This window comes from Rattus norvegicus, chromosome 13 (genome assembly GCF_036323735.1).
Source record: "Rattus norvegicus strain BN/NHsdMcwi chromosome 13, GRCr8, whole genome shotgun sequence".
Taxonomy (NCBI): domain Eukaryota; kingdom Metazoa; phylum Chordata; class Mammalia; order Rodentia; family Muridae; genus Rattus; species Rattus norvegicus.
Window position 1 is genome coordinate 32810002 of NC_086031.1, and position 27894 is coordinate 32837895.

Consider the following 27894-nt stretch of genomic DNA (forward strand, 5'->3'; position numbering starts at 1 on the left):
ATGAATGAAGTGCTTGCCTACAAGTATGGGGTTCTGAGTTTGGTCCAAGATCCATTAAGGGAAGACTACTGTGGTGGCTCCCACTGTAATCCCAGGGCTGGGGCAGTGGAGACAGGTGGATTCCCATGACTTGCTGGCCTTGCCAGCTTTGCAGTTTCAGGTCAGCAAGAAACATGCCTCAAAAAAAAAAATGAGGCAGACAGTGCTGAGAAATAGTCACTAAGATTAACCTCTGACCTCCATGTGAACATACACTTGTGCCCACAAACACATGCTCATCCATACGTTCACACACCCCTCCAATAAAAGTCTGAGAAGGGACAAACCTCAACAGGAGAATGGAGAGAGCATCACTGTGGCAAAGCTTGCAAGAGAAGAGCCAGGCAAGCAGAACTTCAGGACGGTGTGCTGGGGTGATGGCAGCATGTGACAAGGCCCTGGGGTAGATTCCAATGAGTTCCAGGCCTATGTGGCTAAAGGGACCCTGGTAAGTTACAGCCAAAGAATCAGGCAGGAGGCTGGCTCTTGGCCTAGTGGACCACATTCAAGTGGCATGTGTACATGTGTATTGTGTGTATTTGTGTGATTTGTGTAGTTTTGTATTGCAAGTGTACATGTGTTGCGTATATTGTTATGGGTTATTTGTGTGAATGTGTGTGCCTTCTGTAATGTGTTTTAGATGTGCATGGATGTCATCTGCATGCTTCATATACGCATACTGTGTATATAGATGTCTGGTATTTGTATTGTTTATACATATGTGCTGTGATGTGTATGTACTATGTGAATATGGCTGCCTGGATGTACACAGACTTTTTTGGTATGTGAGCAGTTTGTGCATATGTATATAGTTTGTATATTATGTGTTATGTGTATTGTATATGTACAGTGTAGTATATGAAATATGTTATGCATGAATGTGTGTACTTTGTGTATGTGTGTGCTGTCATGTGTGTATTTTGTGCATGTGTGGTGGTAAAGTGTGTGTTTTATGTAGATGTGTATTGTATGTATGTTGTGGGTATGTGGTTTATGGAATGTGCTATATGATCATATGTATTGATGTGTGTTATTTGTATGTGGCTACATACATGTGTGTGATCTGTATTCTGTTTATTGCATGTAAATTAGGTGGGTTGTATATGTTATCTGCATTCTATGCACATGTGTACTGTGTGCATGTATAGTGTGTATATATTATATATACTCAGTTCTGTGCATTCATATGCTATGAATGTATGTGTACATAATCTATGTATGTGTTCTTGGGTCCATTTGAAGTATGTAAGTGTAGTTGGTATAAATATGTATATGGTCTGCATGTCGTGTGTTCAGTGTACACAGGTACTGTGTATATATGTAGTTTGTGTGCACATGTGTGCTCTGGTGGTCTGTGTGGTATACATTCCAGTGTGTTGCATGTATTCAAACCAGTGTAGCCCTGGGAAGAATGGCCCTTCCTCTGTGCATTGCCTGCCCTTGACAAAGGGCCATAGCTCTGTAGATATTGGGAGGACACTTCTACCCAGGATCTCTCCTTACCTCTTGCTGTTCTAAGTCTTCCTGTTCTGCCATTGGCCTGTCCTCCCCCATTCTCCAGAACCTTGGAGACCCTCCCTGCAACCTTCTTGCACTGCACAGCCAGCAGTTCAAGCCTCATCTCTGTACTTTCCAGTCTTCCTCTTCACATCTCACAGGGGCTTCGGGCTCTCTAGGTATAGGGACAGCTCAACTCTATTCGGGTCTGGCAACAAGGCCTTGGTGACATCTCTATCTGGTTGTCCCTTTGTCATGGAGTCCCAGGCTGAGGGTACCATGACAGGCCCCAGGCAAGCCTTTTCTGGCTTCCACAGGTGGTGGGTAAGGAGTATTTGTCCCTTACAAGGTGCACAGCAGCTGGTGACCAGCACCTCTCTTCACGAGATCTCACTTAGTGTTTCTATTACTGTGACAAAACACCATGACCTAAAGCAACTTGGAGAAGAAAGGATTTATTTCAGCGTACAATTCCATAATGCAGGCCATCCAATCATCAAAGGCAGTTAGGGCACGAACTCATGGTGGGATCCTGGAGGCAGGAACTGACATAGAGGCCATGATGGGACACTCTCTGCTGGCTTGCTTCCATGGTTTGCTCAATCTGCCTTTTTATAGCACCCAAGACCACCAGGCCAGGGGTGGCACCACCTACAGTGAGCTGTCTATACCCTCTCATGTCAATCATCATTCAAGAATAAGTCCCAGAGTCTAACCCACAGGCTAATCCTTTGGGGGCAGTTTCTCAGTTGAGGTTCTGTCTTCCCAAATGACTCTAGCTTATGTCAAGTTGACATAAAACTTGCCGGCAGCCATGACATCCTCCAGAAGCTACACAGAAGCATATACTGTCTGCTGCTTAGAGCACATCCCTCACCACCATGAGATGGAGAGGTGGGAGGTCAGGGAACGGAAGGCATTCAGAGTGGGGAGGTTCTGGGAAGGAGTCTGGTCCTGGGGTCCCAGGTCAATTTGGTCCTGAGGACAGGCCATAGATGTTATTGGGGTTGTCTGAGGGGCCCCTTGAGAAACAGCTTGCTCTCACTCGACCTTCTCTCCTGGGCATGGCCAGCAGCCAGTTCCTCCATTTATGCATCCCTGCCCTTGCATTCCTTTGGCCCTGGGTAGCCCTTCATATACTCAGGTCAAGTGCCAGTGGCCTCACTGCATAATCCCCTTGAACTGCTGTCTGTGGTGGCAGCTAGCTGCAGGTGACATGGACTGTGAATGTTTCCAGTACATCACAAAGACACTTCATGGGGGCTCCCAGGCTGTACCCTTTTGCTGGCCTCCTGCCAGCAGCATCCAGCCACTTTGGCCTGAAGCGCTGCTGTGGTATGACAGGCACTGAACTGGAAAGATCACAGGTTCCCCTGTTCCTGGGGTGACCTGAGAGAGATGTCCTCCACAGTCTCTACGATTTCGGACACCTGGCTAGCAGTTGGTAGTGCTGTTTGAGCAGGGTTGGGAGAAGCGTCCCTGGGGGTGGACTTTAGGGTTTCAAACCTTAAAGTGTTCTTGGCTCTCTCTGTTTCATGCTTGTAGCTCAAGGTGTGAGCTCTCAGCACCCAGATCGAACCCCATGCCTGCCTGCTGCCATGCTTCCCATCATGATAGATCCTTCTCCCTCTGGGTACGGAGCCCAAACAAACCCTCCCTCCTATAAGTCGCCTTGGTCACAGCAACAGAAAAGTAACTAGTTCATTCCCCAAAGTTGTGGATTTATGATAACTTCTGAACGTGGGACAGGTACATCGAAGGGCTGGTGACCCAGAAGAAGTGATCAGTGTCGTCGTGTCTTGGTAAACAGTAGGACACAAGACAGTGACATGAAGGACGGGGTTTACAAGAGCTCAACTCAGTGCACATGATGTTGCTGAGCCCGTGGTGTGTGTGTGTGTGTGTGTGTGTGTGTGTGTGTGTGTGTGTGTGTGCTCTTAAAAATCTTCTTGTCCCCAGGTTCCAGTGATCTCCATCTCTCAGCTTTTTGCTCTTTGGTCCTCAGCCTCTTTCTGAGGAGCCTGCCATTCTGTCCACTTCGTATGGGATTGTTCCCTGGGCTATCCTGGGCTCATTGCACTGCCCCTTCGTGTGTGTGTGTGTGTGTGTGTGTGTGTGTGCTAGAGAAGCACCTTGGTTGTCACTCCTTAGCTGCCATCTACCTTCTTTTGTCACACTTGGTCTCTCACTGATCTGGAACTAGCTAAGTGAGCTAAGCTGGCCAGCCAGTGATCAGTGATCTTTGGGAATCCCTTTGTTTTTACCACCTCAGCACTGGGCTCACAATCGTGTGCTCTCATACTTTGCACTGGGCTCACAATCACTTATTCTCACACCTTACACTCTCACACCGGCTGCTCTTGCTCTAATTTGATGTGGGTTCTGGGGTCAAGCTCAGATCCTTGTGACCGTGAGTCAGTCCTTTACCAACTAAGCCAATCCTCTCTTCCCCTCCTGCTTTCTCCCTCTCCTTCCTTCCTTCTCCCTTCTTCTGCCCCCTGGTCCTTCTCCCCTCTCCATTCTTACTTCTCTCTTCCCTCTTTCCATCCAACCTCACCTTACTCTGATCTCTGCTGAGCTCATCCTGGCTGGCAGAATTGAGAACAAAGAAGACCACAGGGTAAGCAAGGGTCACTGGGTCTGGCCGACATTTTGAGAATGACTAAGACACTTTAGGTAGACCATGAGGTCCAGGATGAGGTCAATTTTTGTCACCTAAGTGAGAACACATGGGGTGCAGAGTCCAGAGTCCAGAGTGGACTCTTCAACTCCTCAGTGGACAAGACAGTCACAGGTGAAGGTGCACAGAAGGCCCTATGCGTCTAAGAAAGAGGAACAGAAGGTCAGTGAGGGAGACTTCAATGGTTTCTGGAGAAGCCAATGCTGGCACTGGGTAGAGGTTGTGCTTGACACGGCTTGGGGCTGCGGTCAACATGGCCACTCTCAAGTGTTCCTTGGGGGTCTCTTGTGTACCATGTGATAAATCACTGCACATGGGTGGCAAACTGATACCCCCTAGGACAGCATGGAGGGTAAGAGCTGAGGGTGAGCCAGTGAGATGCCTTTAGTAGTTAAACGCTGCCAAGCCTGATGACCTGGGTTTGATCCCTAGACTCACTTGGTGGAAAGAAAGAACCGACCAACTCCTGCAATTGTCCTCTGACTTCCTCGTGTGCGTGGAACACACACACACACACACACACACACACACACACACACACACCTTGGAAAAAGATTACCACCAAAGTCTCCAAATATCATCCAGAATGCTCTGGTGTCCTATGCTGGCTTCCAAGATTGTTTAGCCAAGGATAACCTTGAACTTTTGAACCTCCTGCCTCCACCTCTGGAGTGCTGAGATCATATGGTGCACACAACCATTTCTGGCTTTTGCAGTGCTGGGGATGAGACCCAGAGCTTTGTGCACATCATTCTAACAACGGAGCACCACCCCAGTCCTTCTGTTATTGCTTCTTGAACTGGCCCAGCAGGATCCCTTTTAGATCCTTTGCCTGGTTCCACCCCCATCCCCCAGGGAATTCATGTGGCTGACTCTCTTCCTTTATGGCTGTGCCCTCTTTGAGCCACAGAAGGAGTCTTTCATGATCCCCTTATTTAAACATCATTACTTGGGGGTGGGGGTCACTAGGTTAGGTGGGGGTCACCAAGGACCCTAGTTTGATCCCTAAAAACCATGTAGAGAAGCTGGGTGACGCTGTTGGAGCTCAGCCAATCTAATGCCTGCCTGGCGTGCCTGAGGCCTTGCGTTGTTCAATCCCTAGTGCAGCAGAAGCGGGTGTGGTGGCACGCCCCTGTCATCCCATTGTCTGTGAGGCAGAGGCAGCAGGATCAGAAGTTTAAGGTCATCCTTCTTTACAGACAGAGTTCAAAGCTGGCCTGAGCTACCTCAGACCCTATCTTAACACCAACACCAGCAAAGCCAGGTGTGGTGTTCTGTGCCCATGGTCCCAGTCCTGGTCGATTCTTGGGACTAACTAGCTAGCCAATCGAGCAGAATCCATGAGATGCAGGCCAGTGCCAGACGCTGTCTCAGAAAACAAGGGTAGTGTGTAAGAAACAATACCAAGATTGGTCTTAAACTTCCTCATGCATACACATTGCCACAACACAGGGACATGTACACACACACACATATACACACACACAGGGAAACATGCACACACACACACATGCACATACACATACACACACACACAGGAACATGTACACACACACGCACACACAGGGACACATACACACACACATACACACACACATGAACATGTACACACAAGTACACACATGTACACAGGAATGTGTACACACACATGCACACATATGCATACACACGTACATGCACACAAACATCACGCAAGGAACATGTACACACACACACACACACACCTCTTGTTTCATTTCTGTCAGGCTGATAAAATATTCTGACAAGAGCAGCTTAGGGAAGAAAGGGTTTCTTTTAGCTCATGATTTTGGCTCAGTCCTTGACTGTGGGGAAGTCAGGACAGCAGGGATTTGAAGCAGTTGGTGGCAACCATAGTCAAGGGCAAAGAGAAACTGAACTCATGCATGTTTGTGTGCCAACCATTTTCTCTGGCTTTATTGTTTTGTTTTGTTTGGGGTGCTGTTTTCATGCACAGTCTGGGACCCAAACCCAGAGAAAGGTGCCACTCATTTTTAGGTTGGGTTCTCCCACTTAATTAACATAATCAAGACAATGTCCCACAGACGGCAGGCCCACAGGCCAACCTGATAGAGACAGTTCCTCCTTGGGATTCCTCCAGGTGATTCTAGATTGACCACGAAACCTAACTATACCAGTTGACAATTAAAGCTGTCACATTCTTCTTGTTACTCCTCCACACCACCCCCACTCCCCCACCCCCCATATTACCTGAAATCACATTTTCTTTGTGTTCCTGCACAGTCTTCCTGTGTCCAAGGACAGGGTCACAGTTCCTTCTGCTGGGTAATCAATGTGCACGCACAAAAATGGCTCTCAACATATTTGTGGAATGAGTGTGAAGGAGGATGGACGGGAGGGTGGGTGGGGCAAGCCTGGCTCCTGCTTCAGTCTGTGTATGTCAGTGCAGGACGGGGTTTCCTAAGAAGGGGGTGGGGGGTGTCGATTGCCAAACACATTTCAGATGGCTAGAGGCTGCAAAGGGGAAAAAACAAAGCTATAAAACCACTAGATGAAAAGACAGGAGAATATTTTCATGATCTTGGAGGAGAGACAGCATTCCTAAGCAGGACATGAAATCCAGAAGCTAGCGAGGAAAACCTCAACAGGCTCGATTACATAAAAATAAATGCTTCTGCATGGTCCAAAACACGATAAACAAAGTTAAAAGACCTGACCAGGGGAGAAATTTAAAACATGTGTAATGACCAACAGATTAATGTCGTAACGTATAATGAGGTCCCATGAGGCAAGAAGAAAAAGCATACTCAACCTGGCAGGGAAAAAAACCCCAAACAAATAAGAAAAAAACACAAGATGGGGGTAATTCAGCTGGTCAAGCACTTGCCTAACACGTAAGAAGCCCAGTGCTTCAAGCCCAGTTTGGACTATGTGTGCCACCACGGGAAGAAAAAAGGAAGAGAGGGAGGAAGGGAGGGTAAGAGGAACAGAAGAAAAAAAGAAAAGAAGAGAGGGTAGGGGAAGGATAGAGAAGTTTCTAGAGTAGGAAGTATGGCGGTGGAGCTGGCTCAGAGGTCACCAAGTACCTAAAGCTTTTGCACGGTAGCTGAGCGGAACCAGTATGCAGCTTGTAGTAAGAGCTCCAGGGATCTGATGCCCCCTTCTGGAGTCTGAGGGAAACTGCACTCAAACGGATATACTCCCGCCCCAGAAATGCATCCGCACAATACAAAGTAAACCTAAAACCGTTGTTCTAGGAAGCTCTGAATGGCTGAGCAGCTGCTGCCTCCCCAGCTGCGGGGAATCAATAGGGTGCAGGGTAGAAGCTGATGCATCGGCCAAGCCTCACCTATGGAGGGTAAGACCGCAGTTAGGGGCCTCAGTGGCATTCCCAGTGCTCTCTCCTCATGACTTGAAAGTGCTACTGTTAGGAGCTTATCCTTGAGAACTGGCCATGTTCAATGCCCTATAGTTTATACACCCACAGAAAGTACAAAGTGAAGTGACCCAGCTTCTCAGGGAAGATGGTTGGTGACGTCCACCTCTGTAGTCCTTGTCAGGACTCTGCTCAAGCATGGCGGAATCCATCCAACTCATTGTGTGGGAATCAAAGCAGGATTTGTGATAGGAAAACAGCGTAGCTCCAGAAAGCTAAAAAATGTTTTCTAAATGTTAATTTACTTATTTAGGGCATAAGGGGACATGCCATGGTGTGCAGTAGAAGTCAGATGACAACCGATAGGAATCAGTATTCTCCTTCAACCCTGTGGGCTCTGGGGACCGAACTTGGATTGCCAGGCTTGGCTGCAAGCCCCTTCGTCTGTTGTCCACACACTCTTGCAGATAGTATTCTGAGTGAGAGACACTACTGCGGACAGTCGGGAGTTCTAGAAGGAACAGTACAGCATGACTTATAAGTATCTTGTTTTTATCATAAATTATAGCAACTAAAATAGATTATTATTGCAATCACGGTTTTGGTTTTTAATAGGTCTTACATGTAGCCACAGTTGGCTTAGAACTTGATATATAGACCAGGCTGGTCTCAAATTTACTATTCTTCTTGCCTTTTTAAACAAAAATACCCGAGTGCTGGGATTACACTGAGTGCCACCACAACTAGCTGTTGTAATTGTATGTGTGTGTGTGTGTGTGTGTGTGTGTACATGTGTGTATGATGTATGTGTTTCTGAATAATACTTGCACACACATATGTGCATATCTATATATAAACTACAAGCATGTAGAGGCCAGAGGAAGATGTCAAGCTTTCCTCTGTCTCTGAGACAAGACCTGTACTGTAACTGAAGCTCACCATTTTGGATACTCTAGCTGGCTACCAAACTTCCAGATCCCACCTACCTACCTCTACTCCCCCGCACGACATTACAGTTAGCTTTGTACAAGGAACTGGGGATGTGAATTGGGGTCTTCTTGCATTTACAGTAACTATTGTTACCCCCTGAGCCATCTTTTCAGTCCTATTGTACACACACACACACACACACACACACACACAATGGTTTGCTGGGACAGGTTCTCACTATATAGACTTGAGAGGGCTGAAGCTCACTACGTAACTGGACTGGCCTCAGATCCATAGAGATCGACCTGCCCCTGCCTCCCAAGGACCATGCACGGCACCTGTAATTTTTTTAAATGCCAATTTTTAAAATTGAATTGGTTTATTTTTTTGTACATTGGTCTTTCACCTGTGCAGGTCTCTGTGCACTGCATGCATGGCTTACAGTCATAGACACAGGGGTGCTGGGAATCAAACCCAGGTTCTCTGGAAGAAAAGTCAGTGCTCTTAACCACCGAAGCCATCTCTCTAGCACTCACTGTAATTTTTAATAAAAAATTTAAAAAGTAGGAGCTTTCGGCCTGGGGACACAGCTCAGTTGGTAAAGTGCTTGCTTGCTGTGGAAGATTGAGGACCTGTGTCTGATCCCTAAAACCAAGTAATCCTAGAGTTGTGGAGGTAAAGGCAAGAGGGTCCCTGGGGTTTGCTTGCTAGGTACCTTACTCAAACCATCAAGCTCCAGACAGTGGTAACTTTCCTCAAAAACAAGAACAAACAAACAAACAACAACAAAGAACCGTCTGGGACACCATGACCAAGGTGACTCTTACAAAAGAAAGCACTTAGCTGGGGGCTTGCTTACACTTTCAGAGGTTTAGTCCATTATCATCACGACGGCAAACACGTCGGCATGCATGGCATTGGAACTGTAGCTGAGAGCTACATCCTGATTCACAGGCTGAGAGAAAGGCAAAGACAGATACTGTGAGCTTTTGAAACCTCAAACTCTACTCCCAATGACAGACACACTTCCTCCTGTAACTTTAACAGTGATGTCTACTCTTCCTCCTTTGATACTGGGGCCGGCATTGCTCTCGATGACAATTTTATAAAGCTCGTGTCTTCATATGACAATGAAGACAGTGGCTACAGCGACAGGGTGGTGGACCTCGTGGTCTATATGGCCTCAGAGGAGGAAGAAACCCTGGATCATCCACTCCATGAACATGAGAGGGAGAGAGGGGCTGCTGAGGAGTTTCTGTCCTAATTCCTCCCCCTCATAGTTTCCATCCCAGAGCTCCAGGAATGAGGAGGGGTTTAAGGAGCCTGCCTTCTTGAACACTATCAATAACGTTTACTGCACCCACAAAAAAGAAGCTTTAAAGGGTGTGTCTAGGCTTCCCGGCACTGTTAAGTAGGGGCAGCGAACCTGCATGGGTGTCCTGTGGGTCTTTAGAGCTTTATGATGTCAACTCTTGATGGGGTAAACATCAGAGCGCAGAAAGGTCAGCCTCTCCTCTTCCTGGCCCCAGAATACTGTGGGGCAGGTTAGTTTGTAGCAAGGGTCTGTTTGTAGCTTCTCAGGGTAGGGAAGAAGCATGAAGCAGGGTTGGTCTTGCTAGGTGAACGCTGACTGACTCCTTACCTATACCATCAAGACTTTGGCAAAGTGACAGCTTTAGCAATGCTGAAACTTGGCAGTTTAATACCCAATGGTCCCCTTTCCTCCCAGTGATTTCAGGTCCTCTCCTTACAGCAAGGACAGGTCTTTCTTTTCTTCTCTTAGGCCCCTGCAAACCCCATCTCAGGTCCCAGATAACCAGGGGTTTCATCTACACATGACGACACCATATAGATAGACATAGACCCCCGTGTGCATCAAGTTGGCTACCTGGGGGAGAAGCCAGCTAGAGAGAAACTGTCAGTGGGAGATGAGCTGGTGCTGGGTACAGAGAGCCCTGACCTCCCTCTAGAAATAGTGCAAATAGCACACCCATTATGGCTGCTTTCCTGAACCCAGCTGTGAGGCTAGGGAGAAGATGAATGTTCCCAAGATGACCAGAGAGCACCTATGGTTCCTCAGTCTCCTCCTACTGCCTGTTGCCCCGAATAGTCATTTCAGACTCAGGATCTACCTTGGAATTTTTCTTTTCTTGTCTTTTTTCTTTTCCTTTCTTTTCTTTCCTTTTCTTCCTTCCTTTCATTCTTTCCTTCTCTCTTTTCTCCTCCTCCTCCTCTTCTTCCTCTTCTTCCTCTTTAAGACAGGCTTTAAGTCTCTTTGTAGCTCTGGCTGTCCTGAAACTCATTATGTACACCAGGCTGGCTTTGAACTCAGAGTTCACTTGCTTCTGCCTCCCTAGTGGGATTAAAAGCTTACAGCGCCACATCTGGCTGGTTCCCTGGGTTTTCATTTGTCTGCCCTCTCCCGGCTGCTGGTTTTAAGGCCTAACAGTCTTCCTGATTTTTCTTTATTCTGCTTCTGATCCTGGTCCTTGGGCTTATAGGCTGATGCACCAGACAGTTGAAAGGTTATAGAGAAACTGGAAACCATGGGGTAAAGCCAGAACTTGGGCACCATGGCTGAGACAGTGGGCAAGAAATGTACCCATGAGGTCTACACCTTTGGCCACTGATAATGCAGGGTTGTGAGGCTAGAGGCCAGGGATAGTCTGTCCACTCATATATTCAAGGATGAGGATCTAATCCAGAGAAAAGACAGGGGCACACCAGGGCTGCAGGACTAGCGGTTCTCCACAAAGGCAGCATTGACTCACTTTACCTCATACCTAATAGATTCCTTGCTAACATCAGTTTTAAAGTCACAGAGGAAGGGGTAGAGCCAGGTTCAGCCAGTCATGTCTGACTTCATGCCTCAGCCTTAGAGCTTCCCAAGGGCATTGACATGCTGCCCCCTATCCTTATGTGTGTGTGTGGCATAAATACTTGGTGTAGATGTATGCACATGTGTGTGCAGAGGGCCTGTATGTGTGTATGTGCGCATATAGAGGTCAGAGGTTGGTATCAGATGTCTTTCCTGCGTTGTTTTCTACCTTGTTTTCGTTAAAAAAAATCTTACTTTTTATTTTGTGTGTGTGGTGGTGGTAGGATTTGTGAGAGTGTAGTACCCAAATAAGCCAGAAGAGGGTATCAGATAAACCTTGGGCTGATGTTACAGGCAATGGTGAGGTGCACAATGTGGGTACTGGAAGCCAAACTTGGTTCTCTGCTCTTAACCGGTAAGGGACTCCTCTAGCCCTAGGGTGTGTGTGTGTGTGTGTGTGTGTGTGTGTGTGTGTGTGTGTGTGTGTCTATGTGTCTGTGTGTCTGTGTGTGTCTGTGTGTGAGTCTGTGTGTGCTTCTGTGTGTGTATATATGTGTGTGTGTCTCTGTGTGTGTCTGTGTGTGCCTGTGTGTGTGTGCATATATATGTGTGTGTCTGTGTGTGTGCATATATGTGTGTGTGTATGCATGTGTGTGTCTGTGTGTGTTTGCATGTATGTATTTTTGAGACAGAGCCTCTGCCTGAACCTGAAACTCATCAGTTTGGCTAGGCTGGTTGCGTAGTGTGCTTCAAGCAGGGACCCACCTATCTGCTCCTTTCTCACCCCCAGTGCTAGTTCTGCAAACACCACCCTTTGTGTTGTGTAGGTGTACAGATACATGTGAGTAGAAGCATGATGATGCCACACAACATGCATGTGGAGGTCTGAGGCAAACCTCCAGCAGCTGTTTCTGTCCTCCCACCTTGCAGAGACAGAAGCTCTCCTGATGTTTCCGCTGTGACGTGTACTGCAGGTACTGAATAGTTTTCCTAACTGGTGCCTTCTCGCAAAGCTACTTCCCCCACTCCCAGGACTGGTTTTCTATGTGGTGCTGGGGATGCAAACCCAGGTCCTCATGCTTGTATGACATGTGCTTTCCAGACTGACGGCTCTCTGCAGCCCAACAGCTCCAGTCTTCAGTACCTTTCTACACTTGTACTTCTGTGACATTTTCCATTTGCTCTTCAGATAACCCTGAGAATGAGGTGTTGTTGACTCCACTTTACAGACAAGGGCCCAGATAAAGTCTTCAGAAGGCCACTTGTGGTCCCCAACCAGTAGGCTCTAGGCAAATACATCTGACCTTTTGACATTGAGATAAAATTCTATCCTCATCTACACACTTCACCTGAAGGACCCACAAAGTCAAATTACATCTCTTTCACACACACACACACACACACACACACACACACACACACACACACACACTCTCTCTCTCTCACACACACACGCACACTCACACACACATACGCACGCACACACACATGTTTTAAGTAAGCTTAGTATTTGTGTTGGGTGGTGTTCATAGCCATCCCGGGATGCACATAGCACATAGCACATAGCAGGCTGGACACTATTGCAAGCTTGCATTTAAATACCAGGCGTCAGCTTCTCTATGGGCCCAGCCTTCAAGCCAGAGAGGGACACAGGGAACAGTGTGGGTGCAGTGCACTCTTCTCAACATGGCGCCCAGCCACTTTTCTGGTTCTGTGGTATTTGATGGATTCTTATGTGACAGCTGCCCCCGGTTTTGGTTTATTTGAATTGCATCCAAGGGGCTGTCATGACGTTGTTGCCTGGCACAAGATGCATATCAAAGCTTGTATGAGAGAAAAATCCTAGGACCTGTAGCAAGTAATCTTAAAAGGAGAGCACTGACACCAAGCACAGATGCACACCATACCCCACACTCACCTGCATGCGTGCATACTATGCTCACACATACATTTGTCTACACACCACACAGATTCGTGGGTACACTCTATTCACACACAGTACATCTACACAACACATACTCCCATGCATACATGAATATACTTGTACCTGGATATGCCCACATACTCTCATTCTCCACATGCACACATGTGTACTATACTTACATACATGTATACCCACATACCTACATATAATTTCATACATAGATGTATACTATAGTTACATATACATACACCCACATACCAACATGTTCACATATACACTGTTCTTTCAGATATACCCACATATACCCACATGTACATGTATAGACTATATTTATGCATACGTAAAATGCACACATACATAAGCAAACACATTTACATACACACATATATACATGCATTCACACACATGCACACTCTCCTGGTTTCTTTTCTGCTGCCGTGATAGAGTATTCTGATCAAAATACCTTGGGGAAGGGAGGGTTAATTTGGCTTTTTCTTGCAGATCACAAGCTGACATTGTGGGAAGTCGGGGCAGCACCTGAAGGAGAAGCCATGGAGGAGCACTGTTTATGGGCTTCCTCTTTGGTTCACTCTGCTAGCTTTCTCATGGAGGCGTGGCCCACCTGCCTGGGGACGGTGCCTCTCACATCAACCATATGTGTAGACAATCTCCTACAGACCCACTGGCCACAGGCTACTGTGATCTGGGCAGCTCCTCAGTTGAGGTTCCCTCTTTTCAGGTGACTCTACCACTGGCTAGGTGTGGTGGTACACATCTGATCACAGCACTCAGGAGGCAGAGGCAGGTGGACTGCCGTAAGTTTGAGGTCTCTCTATTCTACACAAAGAGTTCACGACAATGTAGGGCTGCATTCATAGTGAGACAAAACCAAAACATCACACTACAACATACATGTGCACACGTATACACATATACATAAGCATATACACACATACATGCATATATATACACAGATGCATGCATGCCTATACACACACACATATACACAGATGCATACATACCTACACACACACACACACACACACACACACACACACACACACACACATACACAAGTTCCATCTAGCCATTGTGACTTGTCCACTGTGTTCCAGTCACCCCTGGCCTAGACTTGGCCATCTTGCTTTGCCAGGCACTCCATGTGTGCGGACATTCGTGCGTGGAAACACCCGGGGCTGCCAGCGCTTACTCACTGTGATATTTTCGTTCTTTCCCATTTAAAGGAAGATCTTGCCACTACCCCACCCTCCAGATTGAAAAGTATGTGGCCCTCATGACAGTGTTTCAGTTGGACACCTCAGGCCAGATTTCCAAGCTCAAAGGAACAGAGGGTGGCAGTGGCCAACACATGCTCAGGACAGCTGGGGACGACACTTTGTCCTGTCTCTTAAAAAACAAACTTCGAATGGCTCAAAGGACTGCTTTCCCATCAAATATTTGTTGGCACCAGTGTGTGTCCTGTTGGTTAGAAAACATGTCTTTTTTGTTTTGTTTTGTTTTAAAATTAGATTTCCCTGGAAAGAACAATAGCCAAAGCTAAGGGGACAGTGTTTGGTGGGGCAAAAGAACATGCTCTTTGGCCCAAGATGTCTTGCAATTTGGTGAGCACTGAGATTCATTAGCTCCAGCCCCCCATCCTGGTGCCAAAGATGAGACTTGCTGTTTGTCAAGGACGAAAAAGCCTGGGTCCTGGGAGTTCCTGGTGCAGGGCAGTCTGAGGACAGCTTCGGAAGCAGCTGGCCACAGCTCTGGTCTTTGGGTGGCAGAGGGCCTGTGGCCTTAAAGCTATCTACATGTGAGGAAGGGTCTAGAGGATTAGAGAAGGCTCCCAAAGCCCCAAGGCTGCCCTGCGAAGAGCCACCTCTTTTGTGTATCCTACATCCCCCACCACAGCTCATGAGACATACTCTGATCTTTGACCCCTGGCAGCTGTCATAGCCTGGCTAGGGACCATGACCCACAGCCCAGGGGCTACTAGCCAAGCAGAAGCTTCTCTCAGGGCCTGTGGAGACAAAACAGGGAGAGAGAGAGAGAGAGAGAGAGAGAGAGAGAGAGAGAGAGAGAGAGAGAGAGACACAGACACAGACACAGACACACAGACAGAGAGACAGAGACAGACAGACAAAGACAGACACAGACAGACAGAGACAGACAAAGACAGACAGAGACAGACAGACAGAGACAGACAGACAGAGACAGACAGACACAGACAGACAGAGACAGAGAGATAGAGACAGACAGACACAGACAGACACAGACAGACAGACACAGACAGACAGAGACAGAGAGATAGAGACAGACAGACACAGACAGACACAGACAGACAGACACAGACAGACAGAGACAGAGATAGACAGACAGACACAGACAGAGATAGACAGAGACAGAGACAGAGACAGACAGGAAGCAAGGAGAGACGAGGCAAGACCACCCATAGAATGTGCCAGGTGAGAGAGCAGGAAGAGCAAGGGCCTGAGACACCCATGTGACAAGTCTGAGACCTGAGGCCAGTGCCCAGGGCTGCCTAGAACTGGTCGGGCCTCCAGACTGCTACCCGGTGTTCAGAGACACTACTGATCCACAGAAGCTGCTTGCCCTGGTGCATTAAACTTCATCTGTCCAGCAACCGTTAGGATGTCATGTTCAGACCTGTTAGAGGGGATTTTGTTTTTTACCACCTCTTCCAGGAGTCTTTCCCTGATTGCTCCTCCAGCGCAAGTTTCAGGCCTCTCCTTTTGGGGTTTCCCAGAACCTGAGTGTTTTCAGCTTCCTGAAATGACTTCGATCTCTACATTGTGTTTGTGGCTCCCGCTGCAGTTTCCCCAGATGCAGGGCTATGCCTGAGCCTCGTGGGTCCCCTACATGGATCATAGACCTGGGTAATAGCAGCAGTTAATCCGTGCTCACAGTTTGGGGCTGGAGGCTCCACACCCACAGCCCTGCCTGTGCCCTAAGCACTGGTCCGGGAGCCTGTGCAGACAGCCATGGTGCTCTGCAGCCTATGCTCCAAGCATGTAGTCAAGTTTTAGCACCGAGTCTGAGTTGAGGAATCTGCTAGTTTCTCCGAGGGAACCATCTAGGCCAGAGCTCAGCAATTCAGGGCATGCAGGCTGGAACCTAGGTGAGCTGAGCTGTAGGGCTGGCCACTGGGACGACTGTCAGGTTGCATCTCTCAAGCCAAGGGAGGATTTGATTTGCTGTGATCCAGCAATGACCCAACAGTAGCCAGGCTGAGGGGGGTACAGGGAACTATCTTGGGAACATGAGAGGGAAAAGAGCTGGAGTTTGGCTGAAGTTGCTTGGCAGCAGCAAGCAAGAACTCCAGCACAGTTAACGGTGGCTCAACGCTTTCTCTCTTCCCAGCCATGGGCCTGGAATGTTCTAGCATCTTCTTAGTTACAGGAAAAGGCACGTCCTAACCCCTGGGCTGCTCTAGTGAGCCCTGGTTTTGTGAGGGTGTTTTAGTTGTTGTTTGTTTGTCTTTGGATTTTTACCCGACTATAACTCCCTGAAAGGCATCTCTCCAGCCATTCAACCTCACTTATCAAAAGAAGCATTTTTAGCTACTTGAAAACCACCAAAATAGTATATATGGCTAATGGTAACATACTTCCTTGTGGCTTCCCCTGGAGAAGCCTACGTACACACTTATAGGTGTGTCTCACCATCTTCTTGAGTGCCGTTCTTTTTTAAGTATTTTTTAAGTTAAAAACTGTTTATTATTATTGTGTCTGTGCATAATGTGGAGGGGGAACTGTGTAGAGGTCAGAGGTCTGAGTTCGTTTTTGCCTTCCACCTTTATGTGAGCTCCAGGCCTTTACCCACTGAGCCATCTTGCCAGCCCCTCTTTCTGAGTATCTTTAAAACCTTCCAATTCCGCTTCATCATACTTGCTTTTGTTCGGCCTCAAAGCCCTGCATTTCCATCTGGCCTGAATCGGGGTCCTGGAAAGATTGGGGGAACTTCTCAAGCTGCGGAGGCTGGTGACAAGGAGCTGTGACCTGCAGTGGATGCAGCCATGGCACAGCCTTCCTGCCCCGCCCCCACTGGGGTTCTGTTCTCCTGCAGCAAGGCTGTTACCCACAGCATCTGCCCAGGTCCACTGCTTACAAGGCCCGAGAAATAAAAGGCAGGCCCAGGGACCTGGGGTGAGAATAGCAGATGATCATATTCTCAGGGGGTCCGGGTAGAGGAGAAGAGACGGGAGCTTGGGAGACGCAGAATTGCACAGCGATGGTTTGGATCATCTGCAGAGGGCTAGGGCTGGGTAGCCCAGTGAGCAGAGGAGCAGGGGCCCAGAGGACAGGCCAACTGCAGTGGTGAACACTGTCATGAGATGTGAGCCCTGTCCCCTTTGTCTTCTGAAGTGGGCACATCTTTGCTTGAGGGGTTTTAAATTTTCTATTTTAGTTGGTATGAGTATGCACACGCTGAGGACTTTTGCCCACTGAGCCATCTCGACAGTCAGAACTCATTATGGAGCTGAGGTTGACCTGGAACTCAAGATTCTCCTGCCTCTGCTTTGTAGCCAAGTCTTCAGAAATGGGCTTCTCTTCCTCTCTCCCCCTCCTCCTTCCCCTCCCCCTCTCCCTCCCTCTTTCCCCTCCCTCCTCCCTCCTCATCGTTGTCTCTCTCCTTCTTTTTGGTATTATTTTTATTCTATGTGTATGGGTGTTTTGCCTGTGTTTACATCTGTGTTTGTTGGGTGCCCACAAAGGCCAGAAGAGAGAATCAGGTTTCCTAGAAACCAGAGTTACAGCCAGTTTCAAGCTACCATGGAGGTGCTGAGAATTGCACACAGATCATTTAGAAGAACAGTCTTATCTGCTGCCCCATCTCTCCAGGCCCACGTCCTCTGCCTGATAAGGATGTTGAGCCTATGGGATTAGGGCCTCCCCGTTATGATCTCACGTAACCTCAATTACAATCTCATTATCTTCTTAAAGACTCTACTACAAACAGTCAAGGCAAACATTAGAGCTTCAACAGGGGTTTGGGGGAGGCATAATTTACTCAGAGAGCAGGGGCTGCCTGCCTGCTGTGGGTTTCCAGTGTCAGGTGTGTGCATGCTTGTGTGAACGTGCCTGTGTGTGTGGTGGGGTGTGTTTGTGTGAGAGAGCGCTTCTGATTCTTTTAGTCACTGTCTTGAAGCTGAACAAGTGTCCCTGCAGGCTAGATCAGGTCTTCAGGCCACCCCTGTCTTCCCTACACACAGGCACACCCAGTAACCAACCGTTGTGATTCAGAAGCAGGTGACTGGATGAGGCAGAAGGCTCTGGGCCTAGGCTTACCTGCGGCATCACGATTCTTTCATGATGCCTCACAGATAGGTGTGGTGACCTTTCCCTGTGGTTCCAAGGCAGGAGGCTCAGAAAGGTTGGGTCATACAGCTCAGAGGGGGAATGAGGACTTGAAATAGGGTTCAGAGAAAAGCAATGATCTCCCCCCATCTGTCCCAGAGTGAGCATAGGTGAGCCCAGCTCCAGGCTGAGGACTCTGATTAGTACTAACTTTCAATTTGGCCTGCTCTGGAGCCTACCAGGCGATGAGCCTCTGGGAATCTTCGAGAGAGTTTCCAGGTTGGGTTAACTGAGGTGAGAGGACCCACTCTAAATGTGGGCCATACCATCACCGGTGCTGAGGTCCTCAGTGAAAGAAAAGAACAAAGCAAGTTGAGTCCCAGAATCCATCTCTCTCTGCTTCCCAGCTGTGGATGCACAGAGAGATTCCAGCTGCCTCATACTCCTGCTGCCTTGCCTTCCCCACCACGATGGTGGTACCCTCAAACCATGAGACAAAAAACCCCGCCCTTCTCAGGACTTTTAGTCATAGCAATGAGGAGAATGAGGATTATAATCCTGAAGGCCTCGTCTCTTTTTAGTTGACTCCTCCTCCCACCCCTGTCGGTCCCTAGAAAGTTCCCACACAATCTACAGCAGTGGTTCTCAACCTTCCTAACGCTGTGACCCTTAAATACAGCTCCTCACGTTGTGGTTATCTGTCCAACCAAATTATTTTTTTCTTTTTGTTACTTCATAACCGTAATTTTGCTACTGTTATCAATTGCAATGTAAATATCTGATATGTTGGATATCTGATTCCCACCCCTGTGAAAGAGTCGTTTGAACTTCAAGGAACCATCATTCACAGGCTGAGAACCTCTGATCTGAGGCTTGATGGAGATACTTCTCTCTGTGTGGCCTCTGGAAAACAGAGCTCTGTCCTCTTGTAGAAGCAAAGCCTCTACAAGAAACACCAGTATCTGCTAATGGATCTTACTAAGCCCACACTTTGGTCGGTTTGGCTCTCTTGGCCAGCCACCTGCATGCGCTTCTGTAGGGCCTGAGGAACTGAGCTCTGGGGCTTCTTTGGGTAATTGGCAACACATGCAGCCTGGCTTTACACTGGCGAACATCTGCCAACAGGGTGAGGGAAGGTCTTTGCTTCAGGCAGGAGGCTGGCTCCAAAGGCCTCATCTGGGTAACCTTTCCAGCTGGGGATGGCACCATAGCCATTTCTCTGTACCCTAGGACTTTGATGTCCTGGTGGAGTAGAGAGATGGCCTCGTGCCTCTTCCTTCTGTACAGTTTGCACTGGGGTTCCATTGTCCCATCTTGTGCGTGCGTGCGTGCGTGCGTGCGTGCGTGTGTGTGTGTGTGTGTGTGTGTGTGTGTGCCTGTCTGTCTGTCTCTTTCTGTGTGTGCATGTATGTGTGTGTCTGTCTATCTATATATCTGTCTGTCTGCGTGTCTGTCTGTCTCTTTCTGTGTGCAGGTGTGTCTGTCTGTCTGTGTGTCTGTCTGTCTCTTTCTGTGTATGTCTCTGTTTGTCTGTCTGTCTCTTTCTGTGTGTCTGTCTGTCTGTCTGTCTCTTTCTGTGTGTATGTCTGTCTGTCTGTCTCTTTCTATGTGCGTGTGTGCACAACACTCATGTGCATTACTCTTGCATCTATTTAAGACAAGATCTTTATGTCTTGCCATTTATGTCAGGCTAGGTGACCTACAGATTTCTGGAAACTCTCCCTGTCTCTGCCTCCCATCTCTGCTAAATGCCATGCTGGGACTGCAGATCCTCATGCTACTTACTGTGTGTGGATTTGAACTCAGACCATCAGGTTCACACAGTAGACACTTTGCTCTCTAAGCCTCTCTAACACTCCCACCAGCCAAGAGTTGCTGAGTTCTACCCACAAAGCTGGGCACCTAAGGGTTTGGCTTCCTTCAACTTCCCATGCACCTGGCCCCTCTCTTTCTGTGTATGAGTGTGCCTGTGGGCTCCGAGGAAAACCTCAGTATCCTTCCCTAGGTGCCACCCACCTTGTTTTCTGGAGACAGAGTCTCTCACTGGCAGAGAAGTGAGTGCTGGAGAGAAAGGATCATTATCCTCTTAAGGGTACAGCTTCAGTAACCTGACTTCCTCCCACTGGGTGTGTGTGTGTGTGTGTGTGTGTGTGTGTGCATGTATGTGTGTGCATGTATGTGTGTGTATGTGTGTGTGCATGTGTGTATGTGTGTGGCGCATATGTGTGTGTATGTGTGTGTATGTGTATGTGTGTGTGGTGTATGTGTGTGTGTGTATGTGTATGTGTGTGTGGTGTATGTGTGTGTGTATGTGTGTGTGTGGTGTGTGTGTGTGCATGTATGTGTGTGTATGTGTGTGTGCATGTGTGTATGTGTGTGGCGCATATGTGTGTGTATGTGTGTGTGTATGTGTATGTGTGTGTGGTGTATGTGTGTGTATGTGTATGTGTGTGTGGTGTATGTTTGTGTGTATGTGTGTGTGTGGTGTGTGTGTGTGTGTGTGCATGTATGTGTGTGTATGTGTGTGTATGTGTGTATGTGTGTATGTGTGTGGCGCATATGTGTGTGTATGTGTGTATGTGTGTATGTGTGTATGTGTGTGGCGCATATGTGTGTGTATGTGTGTGTGTGGTGTGTGTGGTGTATGTGTGTGTGTGTGTGTGTGTGGTGTGTGTGCGCGCGCCTTTATCGCTCTCTGCCTTACTGCCTTGAGACAGAGTCTCTCACTGAATGGAAGCTTGTCATTTTGGTGCGTGGCTGGCAGACAAGCCCCTGGGATCTCTGTCTCTGTCCTCCAGGGTCGGGATCACCTACACATGCAGCTGAGCCCAGTTTTTACATCTTCATGTATCTGTGTGGGTGTGCCTGCTTGTCTGATGTGTATCGTGGGAATGCATGTGCCCACAGAGGCTAGAAGAGGGTGGCAGATCCCCTGGGATCGGAGTTGCAGGTCTTTGTGAACTGCCTCATTAGGACGCTGGGAACAGAACCTGGATACTTGCAGGATCACATACGTAACTGCGGAGCCATCTCTCCATCCCTCGTGCCCAGCTTTTATGTGGGTGCGAGGGATTTGAACTCAGGTCCATCCTTGCAGAACAAGCGCTCACAGCCTTGACGACATCTCTCCAGCTCCATCCCCACCACTTACAGGTTCATCGCTCAGCTGGCTAAAGCGCTGAGCTTGTGAGAACAAAGACATGAGTTTAGTTTCTAGAATCTATATTTCAAAGGCCAAATACAATACCTCGTGTTTGCACAGGGTAGGCAGAGTCAGGTGGGTCTCTGGGACTCTCTGGCCAGCCACCTTTGCGAATCATTGAACTCCAGGTAAGATGATTGGCAACTGAATAGCAACAGCAGAGGCTGTCTTCCACACGCGTGTGCACACATGACCACATGTCCATGCTTGCATCTGTGTATACATGCACGACGGCCACCGTCCAATATTTGAAACTGGGAACCAAATTCTCAATAGCAGGTCTTTGGAAGGTACCCTAGAGCCAAACTCCAGCAAGGTTCCTCCCTGCTTTTCTTTGTTTCTTAAAATACTTATCCTGACGGTCTGTTTTGTCAAAATTGTATTAATCTGTCTTCATCTGTCACCTGCGTTCAAAGTCTCTGGACCTAGCTTCCAAAACAGAGGGAGAGGAAGAATTCCTTTTTAACAACTCTGGGTCAAACCTGGTGTCATCTTCAGGTTGAGCAATGTGTCCTTGGGGCACTTACAGGGGCTCCTGGTTCTTGGAGCCCCCATAGAGCTCACATTCTGTTTGCCATGACGGCATGTTGGAAGAGACTCCTCCAGGAGTCTGGAGCCTTCTGGGTCAGGGTGAAGAGCAGGCTGACCTGACTTGTAGCTAACTAGGGCACAGAGCCCTTCCACAGAGGCCTGAGCAGCCTCCCAACAAATCATATTTACAGGGTACCTGTCAGCCCATAAACGCCCTTTTAATCCAAGATGCACGTACAGATAAATGTTTGCCTCTTCACACAGTCAACAGATAGATACTTAAATGTCACTATACACGTCACTGTGCTCACTAGATTTGAGTCATGGAGACGTGCAGAGGGAGCTGGCTGGGCTGGGGTCTCCTTCAAGCACCCGGGATGTGGTAGTGCTTTGTAGCCATAAAACTAAGCTATGTGCTGAGCTCAAACAAGACCAAGGCTGGAATCTGAACTCAAACAAGACCAAGGAGAACAAGGCTGGGAATTTCTCAAAATGTTATTATTATTATTATATGATATGTATGTTGTATTTGGTATAGTCATATGGTGTGTGTATGGTATGTGCATGTGTGTGTTGTGTGCGAGAGAATGTGATGTGTGTGTGTGTGTGTGTGTGTGTAGTATGCATGTAATGTGCATGTGTGTGGTGTACATGTGTGTATGAGAACAACTTCCCGGAGAGCCAGTCTGCCCTTCCATTTTCACATGACTTCCAGGGACTGAACTCAGGGCCCCAGGTGTGCACTGTAAGCACTTTTACCTGCTAATCCCTCTCAGTGTCCCCACCACCTTTTGAGTTAGAATCTCATATAGCCCAGGCTGGCCTTGAACTCCCTATGTACCTGAGGGTGACCTGATTCCCTTTCTGCCTCTACCTCTCCAGGGCTGTGCTCCAGGCACACATGCTGTCACTACCTGGTTTATGCAGCACTGGGGATGGAACCCAGGACTTCGCATGTGCTAGGCAGACGCTCTCCTGACTGAGCTACATCCCCAGCGCCTCAGCTGTCTGCTTCTCTGGCTATAGCCAGCATGTCACTATAGGTTCTCTGTCCTCTGCCTGAATTTCCAGAGTTTGCCTGCTCCCAAGGGGTTCCCACTTCACACACATGAATCTGCTTGGGAGGAGGGGCTTGCAGAGAAAGGGAATAACCTGAAGTTTAACTTGGTCATGGTCAGATTATACCCAGCTTCTATGAGTCCAGGTGATGTGTTTGGGTTGACTGACATCGGCCTGGTGGGGCATAGACAGCAGAGAGACCACACTTTCATGAGACCACCGGGTGTCCTAGTGTGGGTCTCCTGCTGGCCTGCACATCAGGGCAGAGGAAGTTGGGCCAGAGGCACTGGGAACAGCGGAAGGCAGAGGAAGGATGTATATCCCAGGAGTCTTAGATGCAAATCAAGGAGATAGCTGGATAAGGGGAAAGTTAGCACCACTGGGGCTGAGTGGGCACCGAGCTGAACTGACAGACAGGGCCAGGCCAGGTAGGCATATAGCTGAGGCAGGCAATGGAAACTCTTCTCATGGAAGGGCTTGGTGGTCTATGACGCAGGTATGGTTTCAGTCAGTCTACTTAAGGTTTTTTACCTTTATTATTTATATGCTTGTATGTGGGCACTCTCAAGCCATGGTGTGTCAGTGCAATTCAGAGGACAGTGTTTGGGAGTCGGTGCCCTCTTTCCCCAGTGTGGGTTTTAGGAGTCCAACTCAGTCATTGGGCTTGCTGAAAAGCACCGTTACCTGCCGAGCCATCCCACTGGGCCTTCTTTGGAGTCCTTGGGGCTCAGGAGAGGTTAGGAAGGGGACTGCCCATCTAGCACTGGAGTAGAGGGTAAACTCAGAGCTTTGTAGTCCTAACTTCATCAAAGCCATAGAATGTCCTGGTGGTAGGTTGGGAAGGGAGGGTTTAGAGAGGGGAAAGGGACTTGCCTACTTTCTCTTCACCTTGAACGGCAATGTCAGAGCCAGAAACAGCTCTCTGGGTAGATGGGGCTGGCAAGGCTGAGGTCATTAAGTTAACTGGTGACACCTGGCCCCTGAGAGCTACCTGTCTGCAGTCACTGAAGAGAAATACATTTGCTAGAGTTCTCTAAGTATGTGTATACGTGAGTGAGTGAGCTCATGTGTATGTGGGGGAGTGGTGGGTGTGGTGTGTATGCGTGTGTGTGTGTGTGGTATGTGTTTGCCTGTCTGGGTGCGTGTGTGTGTGTGTGTGTGTGTGTGTGTGTGTGTGTGTGTGGTGTGCTTGCCTGTTTGGGAAAATGTGTGTGTGTGTGTGCGCGCACTCATGTGTGTGTGTGCACTTATGTGTTTGTGTGTGTGTGTGAGCACTCATGTATGTGTGCTTGCCTGTTTGGGTGTGTGTGTGTGTGTGTGTGTGTGTGTGTGTGTGTGTATGGTGTGCTTGCCTGTTTGGGTAAAGTGTGTGTATGTGTGTGTACTCATGAGTGTGTGTGTGTGCGTGTGTGTGTGTGCACTCATGAGTGTGTGTGTGTGCGTGTGTGTGTGTATGTCTGTGTGTGTATGGTGTGCTTGCCTGTTTGGGTAAAGTGTGTGTATGTGTGTGCACTCATGAGTGTGTGTGTGTGTGCGTGTGCATGTGCATGTGCACATGCATGCATGTATGAGAGAGCTTGTATGCTTACATGTGGAGTCAGGTACTGTTCCTCAGGAACCTTGTCTCTATGACAAAGTTGCTCACTGAACATTGAACTTGCTGATTATGCTAGAGTAGCCTGCCAGGGAGCCACAGGGACCTCACGGCTACATCTCCTCAGGGCTGGATTAAATTGTGTGCCACCGTACCTGACTATGAGGTTCTGGAGACAGAACCCAGCACTTCATGCTTGCACAGAGCTCTCATTCTTACTAGCAAACTTCTAAATCCAGCCCTAATCCACAAAGTCAAGACCCAGAGTGATCCTGCTGTCTGCTCAAAATTGGTATGAAGAACAGATTAACACAGTGGGCAGGCTCCTGACTTCATGCCACCCACTGGTCTCTGCACTAAAGCTGTGGGTCTCTCCCAGCATTTAAGCTGCCCAGACCCTCCAGCTCTCCTGCAAGGAGAGGGTTCTCTTATAGCCACCGTGGAGTACCTCTGGTCCAGTGTGAGACACAGGAGAGGGCAGGACACAGACATAACCAGACAAATGGCACGCAAAATCCCAGAGTGACTGAAGGCTGGAAAATATAGGGCCCAAAGGTCCTCATTACCTAAGTCCATGACCACTCTGCATAGGCAGGGCTGAGCCCAGAGAAGGAAATGCTGAACACACTGTACAAGACACCCATTTTCCCTGTGTCGGACAGGGTTTAGCTCACACATCAAACTCTCATCTACCAGCCTTTCCCCTCCCCTCCCCATCCTGCCCCTCCCCTTCCCTCCTCTCCCCTTCCTTCCCCTCTCCTCCCCTTCCCTTCCCTTCTGTGGTGGTTTGAATGAGAAAGGCCTTATAGGCCTTATATGTTTCAATGCTTGGTCCCCAGTCAGTGGAGCTATTTGGGAAGGATTAAGAGGTGTGACCTTGTTGGAGGAGTGTGTCACTATGCACTTTGAGGTTTCAAAAGCCCTTGCTATTTCTAGTTAGCTCTCTCTCTCTCTCTCTCCTGGAGGTCATATTCTCCCTCATGATGACTATGGACTCTAACCCTGTGGACTTGTAAGCCCCAAATAAACTCTTTTATAAGTTGCCTGGGTCACTTTTAAAGCTCTTTACATGGCAATAGAAAAAGCAACTAAGACACTTTCCGTCCCTCTCTTTTCTCTGTCTTGTTTTACTTGATAGTGTCTCTGTAGCTCTGACTGCGAACTTCTGGTTCTCCAGTCTCTACCTTCCAGATGCTGGTGTGAAGTCATGAGCCGCCATTCCTGGCTTGAATAGTTTTGGGGATAGAACCTAGGTATGCTAGGTAAGCTACCTACGAATGGAGGTAGCCCCCTGAGTCTTCCTTGAACATACTTGTTTGTTTCACTGGGCACTAAATCTAGACACCAAACCATGGTAGGCATTGGATTCAGGCAGCAATCATGGTGGACAGAGGAAGAGAGCTTGGACGTAGAGTGGGTGGAGAGGACATCTCAGAAGGGATGTACCATCACAGGCAGCACGCAGTAGAGATGGCAACAGCAAAGGGGGCAGCTGTGACAACAAGCATTGTTCTCTCCTCCTGAGATTCTGACCTCACAGACTTGATCCGTCCTCACCCCCTGCATCTCGCTTGGCTTCTCGCAGAACAAGATGGCAGCAAGAGCTCCAGCCATCGTGCCTGAATAACAGGTAGAAGGATGGAGAAGCACAGAAGAGAGAGCCAGGCACATGTTCACAGAACTGTATGTAGGGCCAGGGCTGGCTGGGTGGTACTTGCCTTACAAGCAAGGACCAGAGTTCAAGTCCCGGAACCCACTTTAAAAGGAAAAAAAAGCCAGGAATGATGGCATATGGCCAGCAGGAAGCTCCCCGAGTAGCTAGCCTAGCTGAACTGTGAGTCCCAGGTCCCCCCAAAAATATAGAAGGCACCTGAGGGTGACCTCTGGTCTCCGCATCCTCTCACACAGGAAAATGCGAGCATAGTCATACACAAGGTTGAACACCAGGACTGGACTTAAGACCACAAACATTCACTCACTAGCTAGCAAAGCCAAGGCTCCGTTTGTTCTCCTCTTTGCTCAGCCTTAGTTTCTCCAGCTATAAATGGCAGCCGCCAGGGACACGTGAGAGATTTTAAGAAGGAATGAATGTTGACTTCAGTTAAAATTCACAAAGCACTGAGAAGTGACAGTATCTCCCCGTTGTCTGATCTAAGCAATCCTAGAAGTGTAACTCCCAGTCATAGGCCAGGACAGAGACCTATTCCTTGTCAGGTGCTGCACAGCCTCCCTGCAGCAGGGCCCAAGGCTATGCTCAGCTCAGCCTAGCTGCGGGTCACAGGATCCGCCCTCACCATGGGAGGTGGCTCTGGGCTCAGCGGGTCCACAGGGCAGGCTTTGTGCCTGCCTGAGGGCTCCTGGCCCCTGCATGAGACTCCTGAATGAGTAGATTTACCTTGTTTTACATGTTAATTATTCAAAATGCCACCCACTTTGGGATCAACTAAGCCTTCTACTGCAGGGAGGCCTTGGAGGCTAGCTGTAGTCTAGTGTTGGGCAGCCCCTTTAGGCCACAGGGTCCTGCAAGATGTCTGCACCCATGCCACCACAAGAGCACACACTGGAACAGGGCCCAGGCAGACCTGTCAACCTGACTGAGCTGACAATCTGTCTCTCTATCTTCAATCTCTTTTTTAAAGACAGGGTTCCACGTAGCCCAGGCTGCCCTCTAACTGCTTCATCTACCTGCCTGCTCCACTTTCCCGGTGTTGGGACTATAGGCACAGGCCACCACACCATGTTTAAGGCACCAGGAATAGAATCCAGGGCTTAGTGTATGCTAGGCAAGCATTCTACACACCAAGGCCCATCCCCAGCCCTCAAACTGACAGGTGTTTTGTTTTGTTTTGTTTTGTTTTTGAAACAGGGTCTCATGTATTATGCCCCTGGCCTTGAGCATGTGCCCTAGCTGAGAACAGTCTTGAACTTCAGATTCCCTTGCTTC